Source organism: Camelus ferus, chromosome X (assembly GCF_009834535.1).
Source record: "Camelus ferus isolate YT-003-E chromosome X, BCGSAC_Cfer_1.0, whole genome shotgun sequence".
NCBI lineage: Eukaryota > Metazoa > Chordata > Mammalia > Artiodactyla > Camelidae > Camelus > Camelus ferus.
Window position 1 is genome coordinate 57,158,206 of NC_045732.1, and position 12,914 is coordinate 57,171,119.

The 12,914-nt window shown below is 34.9% G+C and overlaps 1 long non-coding RNA gene across 1 annotated transcript; it reads left to right on the plus strand.

Moving 5' to 3' along the window:
* The first annotated feature begins 2,192 nt into the window (after positions 1-2,192).
* On the plus strand, positions 2,193-12,619 carry LOC116662177. Its single transcript, XR_004318182.1, has 3 exons — positions 2,193-2,307; positions 3,752-3,757; positions 12,607-12,619. It is a non-coding gene; the product is annotated as an uncharacterized LOC116662177 (long non-coding RNA).
* Positions 12,620-12,914: the final 295 nt, after the last annotated feature.

Below are 12,914 nucleotides of genomic sequence, written 5' to 3' on the forward strand. Positions count from 1 at the left end.
CCATGGTAGAAGTGGAAAGGTTTTGAATAATCTTCAAAAGTAGTGGAGGAAAGAAAGATTCTATTCAACCAAAAGATGACACAAATTGTTCAATAATAGGAATTTTTGAAACACTTGACTCATATGATCTAACTTTTAGAGAAGGCCACAAAGGCTATTTTTATTGGTTACATCTTTTTTCTCTGTGTCAGCTGCAGATGAGTGCATAGAAAACTGAACAGTGATAAAAGTTATCGTTATGAGAAGATGCTTTATCCAGTTTTTCAAAAATGAATAACCTCAACTTACTATTTCTCTTGGAATGGCATGATGGCCTACATTGTATCTAATATACCCCTTTTTAATTATACATCCCAATTACATTATGTTATGAGGAATAAAAATATCAGTAAACAAATGGAAATTGTATTTATATAATTTAACTATGAGAAATTTAATCATTTGGAAAAATATTTTGTTCTTAAAGCAATTACAACTTTAATATAATTGGATTTTCTTTCTTAGAAGGAGTTTTAAGAGAATAATGACAGCAAGATGATAAAGTAAGAGGTTCTGGACTCTCCTTCCCCCATGGAGACACTGATTCAACAGCAACACACAGTTCAACTCCCTTTGTGAAAAACTCAGAAACTGGTTGAGAGGTTCCTCTGCCCCTTTTAAGTATAAAACTACCCACATCAAAACTGGTAAAAAAAAACTGAAACACACTTTTGCCATAATCCCTACGCCCAGCACAGTGCCATAAGATAAGAAGGGAACCTCAACAAGCACCTTCTACCTGAGGAGTGAGGGGATAGACTGGACATGTAGCAACACAACTTCTGGATGCTACCTGAGTATTTGGTTTCTAAGTCACCTTTCTCTGAGTTGACAAGGCCAAACATATACTAGTCCCCTGGGGGCTACATACAAAAGAGATCTCATAAAACTCTCAGCAGATGTCTTAGCAGAAGCTTCGCATGCCAGAGTGAGTGGGATGATATATTCAAAGTACTAAAAGGGAAAAAAAAAAATAAACTAACAACCAAGAATACTATATCTGGTAAAACTTTGCTTAAAAAATGAAGGAAAGACTCTCCCAAACAAATGAAAGCTGATGGAGTACTTCACCCCTAGTCTTGCATTACAAGAAACTGTAAAGGAGATTTGCAACTTGAAATGAAAGGATTCTAAACAATGGTATGATAAGAAAGTATAAAACTTACTGTTAAAAGTAAATACGTAGAACAACACAAAATATTGTATTATGGTAGTGGGGGTGGATAAATCACTTTTAATTCTAGTGTGAAAGTTAAGAGACAAAAACATTAAAATAATTATAATTAAAATATATTAATGGATACACAATATAAACAGGTGTAAACTACAGTGCATACTGTATATATATACCTATATATATAAGATGTATATATATATAATGTCAGAGGACACAGGGGTCATAGGTAAAAGTGTAGACTTTTGTATGCAACTTAAGTTAACTTGTTATCAGCTTAAAATAAATTGTTATAAGATATTTATGTAATTCCCGTGGTAACCACAAAGAAAATATGCATAGAATGAAATGAAAATTAGGAAGGGAAAAAAGTAAAGCATATTAGTAAAAAATGAAACAGATGGAATAGACAGAAAGAAAGAGAAAGACAAAAGAACTACAAAACAAAGAGAAAACAATAAACAAAATGGCAATAGTAAATCTTTCCTTATTAATAATTACTTTCAATGTAAATAACCCCCCTTTCCCAAACTAAAAGACACAGAGCAGAATAAAGTATTAAAAAAAAACAAACAAAAACTCTATCTGCTGTCTATACTATACTCACTTTAGGTTGAAAGTAAAGTGATGGAAAAGATATTCTGTGGAAATTATAACAAAAAAAGAACAGAGATGGCTATACTTCCATCAGACAAAATAGACTTTAGGTCAAAAACTGTCACAAGTGACAAAGAAGGACATTACATAATGATAAAAGGGTCACTCTACCAGAAAGATATAACAATTATAATATATATATCTTCCTAAACATCACAGCGTCTAAATATATAAAGTGAACATTAACAAAACTGAAAGGAGAAAAAGATATTAATAAAAAAAACAATAGGAGACTTTAATAACCCACTTTCAATAATGGATAGCTCAATCAGGCAGAAAATCAGCAAGGAAACAAACAGTGGACTTGAATAACACCATAGACCAAATGGACCTAACTGATATACACAGAATTTAAACCCAACAAATAGAATATACTTTCTTCTCAAGTGCACATGGAACATTTTCCAGGGTAGATCATATACTAAGTAACAAAACAAGTCCTAGCAATTTAAGAAGACTGAATTCTTACCAAATATCTTTTCCTACCATGATGATATGAAACTGGAAATCAGTAACAGGAGGAAAACAGAAAAAATTCAGTGGAAATATGGGGAAACTGAAGAATACATTCCTGAACAAACACAATAGCTCACAAAATAAACCAAAAGAGACATTTGAAAATATCTTGAGAAAAACAAAATTGAAAAAGCAAATGCACTACTAAGGGGAATTTTTAGCAATAAACATCTACATTAACAGAGAAGAAAGACCTAAAATTACCATTAATCTTGTATCTCAAGGAAATAGAAAAAGAAAAACTCTAAACCTAAAGCTATCAAAAGGAATAAAATAATAAAGATAGGAGCAGAAATTACCAAAACCAAAACATTGAAAAAAATGAATATGAATAAGAATGACTTTTTTTGAAAATATGAATAAAATTAAAAAAAATACTAGATTAAGGGAAAACAACAGAAAACTCAGAATCTTAAAGAGGAGACATTGCAAGATTGTAAACAATTGAAAACAAGATGAATAACCTAGAAGAAATGGATAAATTCCTAGAAACATGAACCTACCAAGACTGAATCAAGAAGAAACAGAAAATCTGAACAGAACTATAATTAGTAAGGAAGTTGAATTAGTAATCAAAAAACTCCCAACAAAGAAAAGCCGAGGATGAGACGGCTTCATTGGTGAATTCTACCATTCAGAGAAGACTTAATTCCAGTCCTTCTCAAATTCTCCCAAAAAATTCATTAGAGAAAGGATGTTAAGGAAAGCTAGTTTGAATACACAGAACAATATATTGACCTATAATCTCAAGCCATCAGTATTTGAAATACCATTCGGAGGGGACTTTACAAATAATAATTATTAAGACTGTTGAAGGATTTGAAAATATTCTCGTGAAGTCTTGTACCTAAAACGTCAGGTGGGTTTCAAGTGGTACACTCAGGGGAACAGCCTGTATTTGGTCTGCAGACAATGAATGTGTGAAGAAAAAGGCTATAGAAGCAGTATCAAAATATTTCCAAGAAGCCTTACCTTTGGATCAATAATCATTTAATAGTAGTTTTATATTAAAAGTCACTTAAATTTTTAGGTCTAGGCAGTTTGAAAATATCCAATATTTTAATCCTTTTGTCTTGCTTCTGTATACTCTTCTGTCTCCCTAATTTTGATTTTCCCTTACTTTCTGCTTTACACGGTATTGGTGGGTGGACATACTAAAAAGACTATCAGTTGCTCAAGCTCTTGATGATTTCATGTTATCCCAGTGGTAGAGATAATTTGTATAATCATTTATGTCTTGTATATTTTCTAGTTACTGGACCAGGTTTCCCAGTGGCAAACGTCTGATTATTTAATTTTCTGAAGTGAGGGTTATCTCTGGTTTCTGGATTAAACCATAGCATGGCTTGTGGAGTACTAAAAAAGCAATCAGTGACACATGCTGAATGTTTTTTGTGGCAAAAAAATCCTTGGTTATAAAAAAAATTTTAAATGATATAAGTTGTTTGCTTTCTGACTTCATAGTATAGCTGAATGCTAATGGTAAGTTGCACAAGTAGAAGGGTCATTGATTTAACCATTAATCTATGATTTGTTGTATTTGTGTCTGACTGAAACCTTGAACAAATGATGAAACCTGTTTGAAATATTTTAACAGTTTAGGAGACTGTTCAATTAAATACATTACAAAAACAGATTGATTTATTTATTTATTTATTTATTTATTTATTTATTTATTTATTTATTTATTTATTTATTTATTTATTTATCTCTGTTCTGGAGGTGAGGTGATCATTAACAGTGGTTTATGATCTCAGCTCCGAATCAATTACTTTCAACAAGATGATGACCTTTTTGGGTCCTTCAAAGACAAACAATGCTTTAAACTTTTCAAAAATTCAGACTGAATCAAATGAGAGGAAGGGCTTCAGTTCTATACGTGAGAGAACAGGAAATCTCTTATTAGAATATTAAACTCATTCTATGCTTCCTTACCAAATAAAGATAAATAAGTTGGATGAAAAATGAGAGCTACCGAATGTAGCAGAACTATATAAACCCACAGAGATCTTAAGAAAGCTAATAATAAAGGTAGAATAACAAGTCCCCTTTAATAGTAAGCCTAACATTTCTACCCATATTTCAGGTTTCAATCTTTTGCTTGGAGAATGATTACTACATTTAGGAAGAATCCTTTTCACATTTAATTCTGCTTGTCAGAAGAGAAAGAATTCAATGTTAAAGTAGCTTATAATTCCTTTAATTCACACAAATTTTCAAAGCACAATTTATACATATAGGCCACTGATGTTCTCTTAACCTATAAATAAGTAGACTCAAAATTATTATTATTATATATTCTAGAAGTTTTTCTCTTAACAACTCTTCTGTTTTTATTATTATCTATTTTCCTATGAATATACATTTTTATATGAACTAGAAATTATAATTATGGGAAAGGAGATTTATTTATCTCAGATATTTTGGTCTCATGACTCCCTTAAAAACTGAAGAGTACAAATAGCTTTTGTTTATATGGGTTCTGTCTGTCAATATTTATGATATTAGTAATTAAGAGAAAAATTTTAAATGTATTTAAAAATAATAGTAACAATCCATTAGATGTTGCACAAACTGCATATTTTTATTAAGCATATACGTATACTTCCAAAACAAAAACTAATGAGAAGATTTGCATTCATGTATGTAGCATAAGTTCTTTATGCATATTTCCCATTTCATTATGCAGAATAATAAAAAAGATATGTACTCAGTGGTCAAGATTTAATAGAATTAATAACTTCTGCTGTTTTATCAATAACATCCTTAAGTAACGAAACCAAGTTTTTTTTCTTCCCCTCAGTGAGTATATGATCTTGAAGAATAAAAGAAACTAGAATAGCTTTATGCCACTAGCTTGATTCATATTAAGGTACCGGCAGTTCTATTCACCATTGATTTTGCATCATTAGTGCAAGTATTAATACAGAAGAAAAGCAAATAAGTCCTAAAATTGTAATCAAAAACAGACTTCCCAAAACCGTAATGATGTCTCAAAGTTCCACACACATTAAAAAATGCTGGTTTATGTTAACCTTACTGTTACTGGCTTATGCCAATGGCTTCTAAACATTAATTCCATCAAAAGGAAAGAAGCAAGAATGGAAGTGTATTCTACCTCATACAAGACTCTTCATACAACATATTGAATAGGTACATATATAGTCATTCTATATCACATGTTTATGGAAAAGAGCTACATTATCACAAAACAAGCAGATGAAAAGCACTGGAGCGTCATCTTAAACACTTTGAAGATAATAGGGCAATTGACTTTGCTAACGATGAGTCTGATATTCTATAAATTTGAAAGCATCAAATTGAAATTGAAATTGCCTTCCCAACCATCAGAGAAATTTTAGTCAATAGCATATTTCATTTCCTTTTGGTCTAATATACGGAAACTTCCTACAGTGTGTAAAATAATGCGATTAGCCAAAGCAGTAAATCACTTGACATTCCCTTCCAAACTTTCAGGTGCATGAATGGTGTACTGATTCAGTTCTTTGAGAGAGAAATGCTGATACACAGATTGGAGTATAAAAGGTTTATTTATGAGTATCACTAGAGAAAGGAAAGGGGAGGAAGCAGGAGTGGCCAAATAAGATACCAGACTGTGATGCAGACTTAACAAAATCTTTGCCAGCCCAACAGGAAACTCTGCAGCAAAGAGTGCCCATTAGTCCTACGTTGGGCAGAAATGGCCAGGCTATTTTATCACCTGATCATTGACTCGGAGCTGCCTTGAGAAGAATATGACCTCAGCTTACATCAGTGCATCAGTGCAACTTAATAACAGCCATGCAATGCTGTTATTGGTTTATTTACCTGTCACCCCAAAATTTATTTATTTATTTATTAAAGACATTTGTTTTGGGGGAGGAGGTAATTAGGTTTCTTTATTTATTTTTAATGGTGGTACTGGGGAATGAACCCAGGACTTCATGCATGCTAAGCATATGCTCTACCATTGAGCTATACCCTTCCCCCATTTAAAAAAATTTGTTTTTTTTAATGCAGGTATTGGGGATTGATCCCAGGACCTCTTGCATGCTAAGCCTGCACCCTACCACTGAGCTATACTCTACCCCTAAATTTAAAGTGTCTGAATCATTATATCAGCCAGTGTAATCACCTCCATGAGTAAATTCCCCCAAATTGCCATGGTAACAGCTTTAGCAATTAGATTACCAGATTCTACTAGCACCTGTCCATTCTCTACCAACAATCAAACATGAGGTTATCATTGGCAATACAACAGTCATAAGTGATGCTGTCCATGAACCTTATCTTTTCCGTCAAGTCTTTTGGACCCTTTGTGGTGCCAGTTGTGCTGGTGTTTGTTCTCTTGGAAGCAGACACTAACACAGAGTTAGGAGTGCTCCATAACTTTAAAATATGGGAAAAAGCTCATGAATATTTCTCAAGCATACTAAAATGAGTTGTCAGTTTAATTATGTGGATCTTTATTTCAGGAGCATAATGGGAATCAGAAAGGCCATATCTAGTCTCTAGTATTTCTAAGGCTTAAAAGAAGATATTCTTTGTAACTGTCTTCTAATCTTACTAAAAAAATTTAAGAATACCCCTGTGTTCCATACATTGTATTGATAAGTATCGGATTCTGTTTCATGATTGGTGGTGCATTTTACGAGGTCACCTTAAAAGCAACAAAACAAAGCTAAAAATATACTATGCTCATTGAGCTTTTGCCATATTATGTTAAGTCTCTTGTGCAACAAAACTGTGATTTTTCTTTCAGAAATTGGAGGCCACAGCTTTCAATTTGAGAAGCAGCAAATAACATCACCAACCAATGTCAGAATGAGTTCACAGAAACAAACAAACAAAAATGTTTAGCAATTTATTTCTTCCCTGGTCTTTCTAAATTATTGCTGTCCAGTTTCCAGAAATTGATGCTCTTGGTGTGTTACACCAACAATAGACATATGGTCTCCCAGTTACATAGAACTACATCTATAGTAAAGGGTTTTATGATTATGTAAGCTTACAGGTCTTCAACATTAAAGTATAATTATAAGACTATATCAGCAAAGAATGCACATTATGTATAGGATGCACTCTTTGGAATCACCAGCTTGAAAATTACTTCCTCAAGCTGACGCAGGGAAGGAATGAGTTCCTGGATCATCACAGTTATTTTTAATTCAGGAATTGTATCACTGCCCTCTAGGATGAGTAGTACTATGCAGCGGACAAGTTCCTAGGTATGTAGTCATAATTGTAAAATATTGGTGGAACATGATAGAATAAATATTCAAAGACTGATAGGAATGAGGTAAGGGGTTAGATATACAACTGAAAAACTCAAACTCAGAAAGGGGGACCTAGTTTATAACTGCCTTGCAGGGAGAAGTGCTTTCAGCATCAAATTTTCCATTTTAGAAAATGTCTTATTCAAAAAATTCCCTGAGGTTTACTTTAAAAAACAAGAAAATTCAGTAGTAAGCAAAAGGAAGGTAATAGATATTCTTATACTACTTTGAGGTTATTTTTGTGTTGTTGAAAGCATCACATACAATCCATTTAGTTAATTTATAACTGTTTGTGTGAAGTTAGTCAATTTTAACATAAACTTTTAATGGAATAAATTCAACATATAAAGAAGTATATCCATACTAGATAATTTGTTGATAGTAAATTGGCAGCTTAATAATAAAAAAGATAAACTACATTTTATAGACACTGTTTTGAGGACTGTAATGATGAGGGCAGGTTTATACACATCATATGACATATGACAATACAGAAGAAATTAACAATATATGGCTCTTTAAAGGAATAAGAACAAAACTTTTCTACTGAGTTTTACAGAAAGAAACAAAGTGGAAGTATCTATGCAACCTATTTTTCTTCCTTTCATCTATTCCCACCGAAGTAATAGTTTAATAAGAAGTCATCAACACACAGCATAGCCTAAAGTGAGAATGGTAGTGGTACTCATTACTTCAAGAGCTGGTATGAGAGAAAGCTATAGCGGAATGGGTAGTAAGATTCTACTTTTCTTTACAAATAAAATCATTGAGATCTAAAGCCAGTAAGAGGATTATTTTTAAGATATCAGATGAAAAATAAATTGATTAGAATAACCACTTTGATCACATTTTCTAAAACTTTAATGATGATTCATAAAAAGTTAACTCCTTTATTTTTAATAACAACCACTTTGAATAAATCATAAGGATTAAAGGTATGAATAAGTTAAAAGACTGTTACTTCTAAATAAAGTTTTCAGTAAACAATAATTTTAAAGTATAATTTTTGAAACTAACTTTTCAAAACAATTTTGAGAAAATATAAGCATCTGTATCAGGAGGCATATACATATATAATATATGTTGAAGATATATGTTGAACCATAACACACACATATATATGCACATATGTATGTACACACACATGCATATAGATTCAATATACATATGAACATATATGTATAGTATATATATAACACATGTTTGTATATACTAATATATATGAAGTGTATATGTATATATTTCAGGGAATTGGCTTATGTAGTTATTAGTATTGTCTAAGCAATCTTTGTGTACAATGCTGGAACCCAAAGTCTCTGGGTAGTCAGGAAGGAAAGATCATGAAAAGTCTGGAATCCCACAAGCATTAGCTGAAACCTGAGAAGGATGGATGGGAAACCCTATCCATTTTTGTTGTCTTTGAACTTGGTAATAACGGTATACTACAGAACCTGAGGCCTTTCAATACAGAACTGAACACATATATACCTTGCCAAGTCTTCAGAGAAAATGAAGGAAAATCCTGGATTAAGAGAGAGAAATTGCAGATCCAGCTACTGAATAACACCAAGGAGGTGAGTCAACAGATCCTTAGATGTGTATACTGCAAAGTGTCTGCTGTCTCCCTTCTATCCTCCAACTTTCACCAGAGAAGCTCCTTGCAGCTCACCATAACCAGAAACATACAAGAAGAGAGACTTCTGGGAAATATAGTTTAACCTAGCCAAGTTGGCACATTATAAAGACATCACACCATCTGATGTTAAAATATCTCTCAGGAATCACCCCCCCTCCCGCCAAAAGACACAATGCCCCAAATATCTGTAATATAAATAACATTATAATAAAGTACTTTGTATCACAAGTCTACATGGCCAAAGTTTTTAGCTAGTAGGTTGTAGTATTATAGTATCAACTAGAACAATAGAGAAACACAAAGGTTCAAAGGGAGAATAATTGGATGAGCTACAATGTTTCTTGTCAAGGTATAAAGTTTGTTTGGAAAGAAAGAAAGAAAAAAAAGAAAGGAAGGAAGGGAGAGAGGGAGGGAGAGAGGAAGGAAGGAAGGAAAAAAAAGAAGGAAGGAAAGAAGGAAGGAAGAACTTATTTCTTGTCTGTTTAGTGGAGTGTGCTGGTTAGCAATTTATTGTCTTCCAGCTCCAAATTCACTCTTTAATAATCTGTTCTTCTGTAATGGGTAGAATTCCTTTAAACATTTATCCTTCACAGTGAATACCATGTTGTACTTTCTCAGTAGAGTCTACTGGAGAGACATTGTAGAATGTAGGACTTCTCTTGTTGGTTGTGATGGCTGTATTGTCAGTCAGTGGTGTGAGTGAGAGGATATTTGGTGGTGCTTTGCTCCAGCCATACTCCCAGAAAACAGTTCCTTGGTGGCTTTGCAGTCCCAGCCCGACCTGATAATCTTTCTATATCTGTCCCCAAACTGGCACTACATGCTCCAGGCATCCTACTCAGTCAGCACCACTCTGAATCCAACTGCTTGTCTGTCCCCAGAGAGACTTGTCTTCTGTGGTCCTTCTGAAGCCATAGCCCTTCCAATATGGACACTAAGCTCTACAGATCTCCCTCCCAGCCACATCAGCAACCCCACACCACTGTGCCTAGTCTCTGCTGATGCATATACCCAACCATCAGTTGAACTTTGTTCCCTGGAGGGTTGCTTACTGCTTGCCCAGCAACTACCAAGTAGTTCAAGTCTGGACAAATCAGTAAACTTCTCTAACATCCACTTGGCTGCAAATACATAATCTCAGATGAGGTCTGAACCACAGCCTTGGGGAAAGTATATTAATCAAAGATTGCCTTTCTTTGGGTGATCCCCTTAAGCTTTTATGATATTCTATAACATATATGTATAGTATATATAACATATTCTTACATCTTATAATCTTTCATCATAGTTTAATAATTCTTTATATTAAACTACCCCTGTTTAAATCACTATATGGTTTCTGTCTCCTGATTGGACCCTGGTCAATACATAGGAAACATTTAATTTGAGAAGGTGAGAACTAAGTTGCTTACATAACTTTGAAGAAGTGCTAAATACCTTGATAGAACATTAAGGAAAGAATTGGGAAGCATGATCAAGATAGCAGAATAAGAGGACATGGAGCTCACTTCCCCTCAATGAACAAATCAAAGATATATCTACATGGGGAATGAATCTCACTGAAAGCTAAGTGGAAACTGGCAGAAGAATTCTTGTACAACTAAGGGTATAAGAAGCAGTAAGGTCAGAACTTGTGCCTCTAGGAGGAGACTCAGAAGAAAAGACAGATTATAATGGGCAGACACTAGTCCTTGAGAGTGAGAGGTTGGAGCCATAGATTTGGCACCCCAGTCCTAGGGTCCTACACTAGGGAGACAAGCTTCCTTGGCTAGTTGGAGGGCCACTGTGACAAACAGAAGTTGCTGCGTGATGCCTAGACTCTGCTCACAAAGAACAGGAGCATGCTGGCTAGCCCTCAAGGCAGGGCAGAGAGAGGTCTGCTATAGCAGCTGCCTGGTTTCCTGTAACCCCTTCATCATATGCCCCAGTCTGAGCAGAATAAACACTCTGGCCCTGCCCACTTCACGCCACAGCATGGCAGCACTGGGGCAACCACAGCTAGGGAAAAGACTCAACTGTGAGATGCAGAGGAGACCTGTTCCCAGGGTGGAGCCTGGGTGGGTTGGAGGTGGTCACTGTTGGTGCTTACTCAAGCAGTGCACCAGAAGCAGCCCAGATCTCTGATGACAATCACTTCACCACCGCTTGCCTCATGATACACACCAAGAATCCATGTGGGCCTGCCTGCCATGCCAGAAGTTCCACAACAGGGTGGGGGCAGCATAGGCTGAGGGCAGCGATCATCTGAGAAGGGGACATGTGACAGGCTGTGTCTGAGCAGAGACATTGGTACCTGCACAGACAGCACACTGGACATCTGTCTATACACAGGCCCTACTTGTTCCCCCACCTTTGGGGCAAGGATACCAATGCAAGAGGAAGGAAAAACACACACCTAAAGTGAACAGAGCCAGCTTGGTCTGACACTCAGGACTTTTGCTGAGGATGGGGCAGTGATGGCCACTGAGCAGAGAAGAAATCCTGTCTCACACCCAGCACCAGCTATAGCCCCTCCATTTGCACCTCACCCCCAACCATGGTGATTGCTGCCAGAACACCCTGAGGAAATACATGATTGCAACCGTGTCAAATCTAACTCGTCCACTAAAGGCAAGGGCACATGCAGTATGTATAGGGAGTCTCCCTTTAAGACTGTGATAGGTAACTGTTCCACTTAAATTCACAGAGACAGAGAAAAATAAGCAAAATGAAAAAGGACAAGAATGACTCTGAATTGAAAGAACAAGAGAATAAACCTTGAAAAAAAGAAATCATGAAACAGAAATAAACAATTTACCAGATAAATAATTCAAAGCATTAGTAATAAAAAATGTTAGTCAAATTAGGGAAAGGAATAGATGTAAACTGTGAACACTTTAACAGGGAAGTAGAAAATACAAAAAATACCAAATCAAAAGTGAGAAATCAATAGCTGAGGGGAAAACACACTAGAAGAAATGAAGAGCAGACTAAGTGATACAGACGAATTCGTAAGTGATCTGGAAGATAGAATAATGGAAATCGCCAAATCAGAATAGCAGAAAGAAAAACACATTTTTAGAAAATAAAATCAATTAAATGATCTCTGAGATAATATTAAGCATACCAACATTCACATTATATAAGGGTCCCAGAAGGAGAAGTGAGAAAGAAGTGTATTGAAAATATATCTGAGAAAATTATGGCTGAGAACTTCCCAAACCTGAGGAAGGAAACACATTTCCAGGCACAAGAAGCACAGAGGGTCTCAAGCAAGATGAACCCAAACAAACCTGCACCAAGAAATATCATAACTAAAAGGGCAAAAGTTAAAAATAAAGAGAATTCTAAAGGCAATAAGAGAAAAACAAAGAGCTATATCCAAGGGAACCTCCATAAGGCTATCAGCTGATTTTTCTGCAGAAACTTTGCAGGCCAGAAGAGAGTGACATGATATATTCAAAGAGCTGAAAGGGAACAACCTGCAACCTAGGATACTCTACTCAGCAAGATTATAATTTAGAACAGAAAGAGAGCTAAGAAATTGTTCAGACAAGCAAAACTAAGAATTCATCCAAATTAAACCTACCCTAAAAGAAAAGGGAAATCCTGTACACTATTGTTGGCAATATAAATT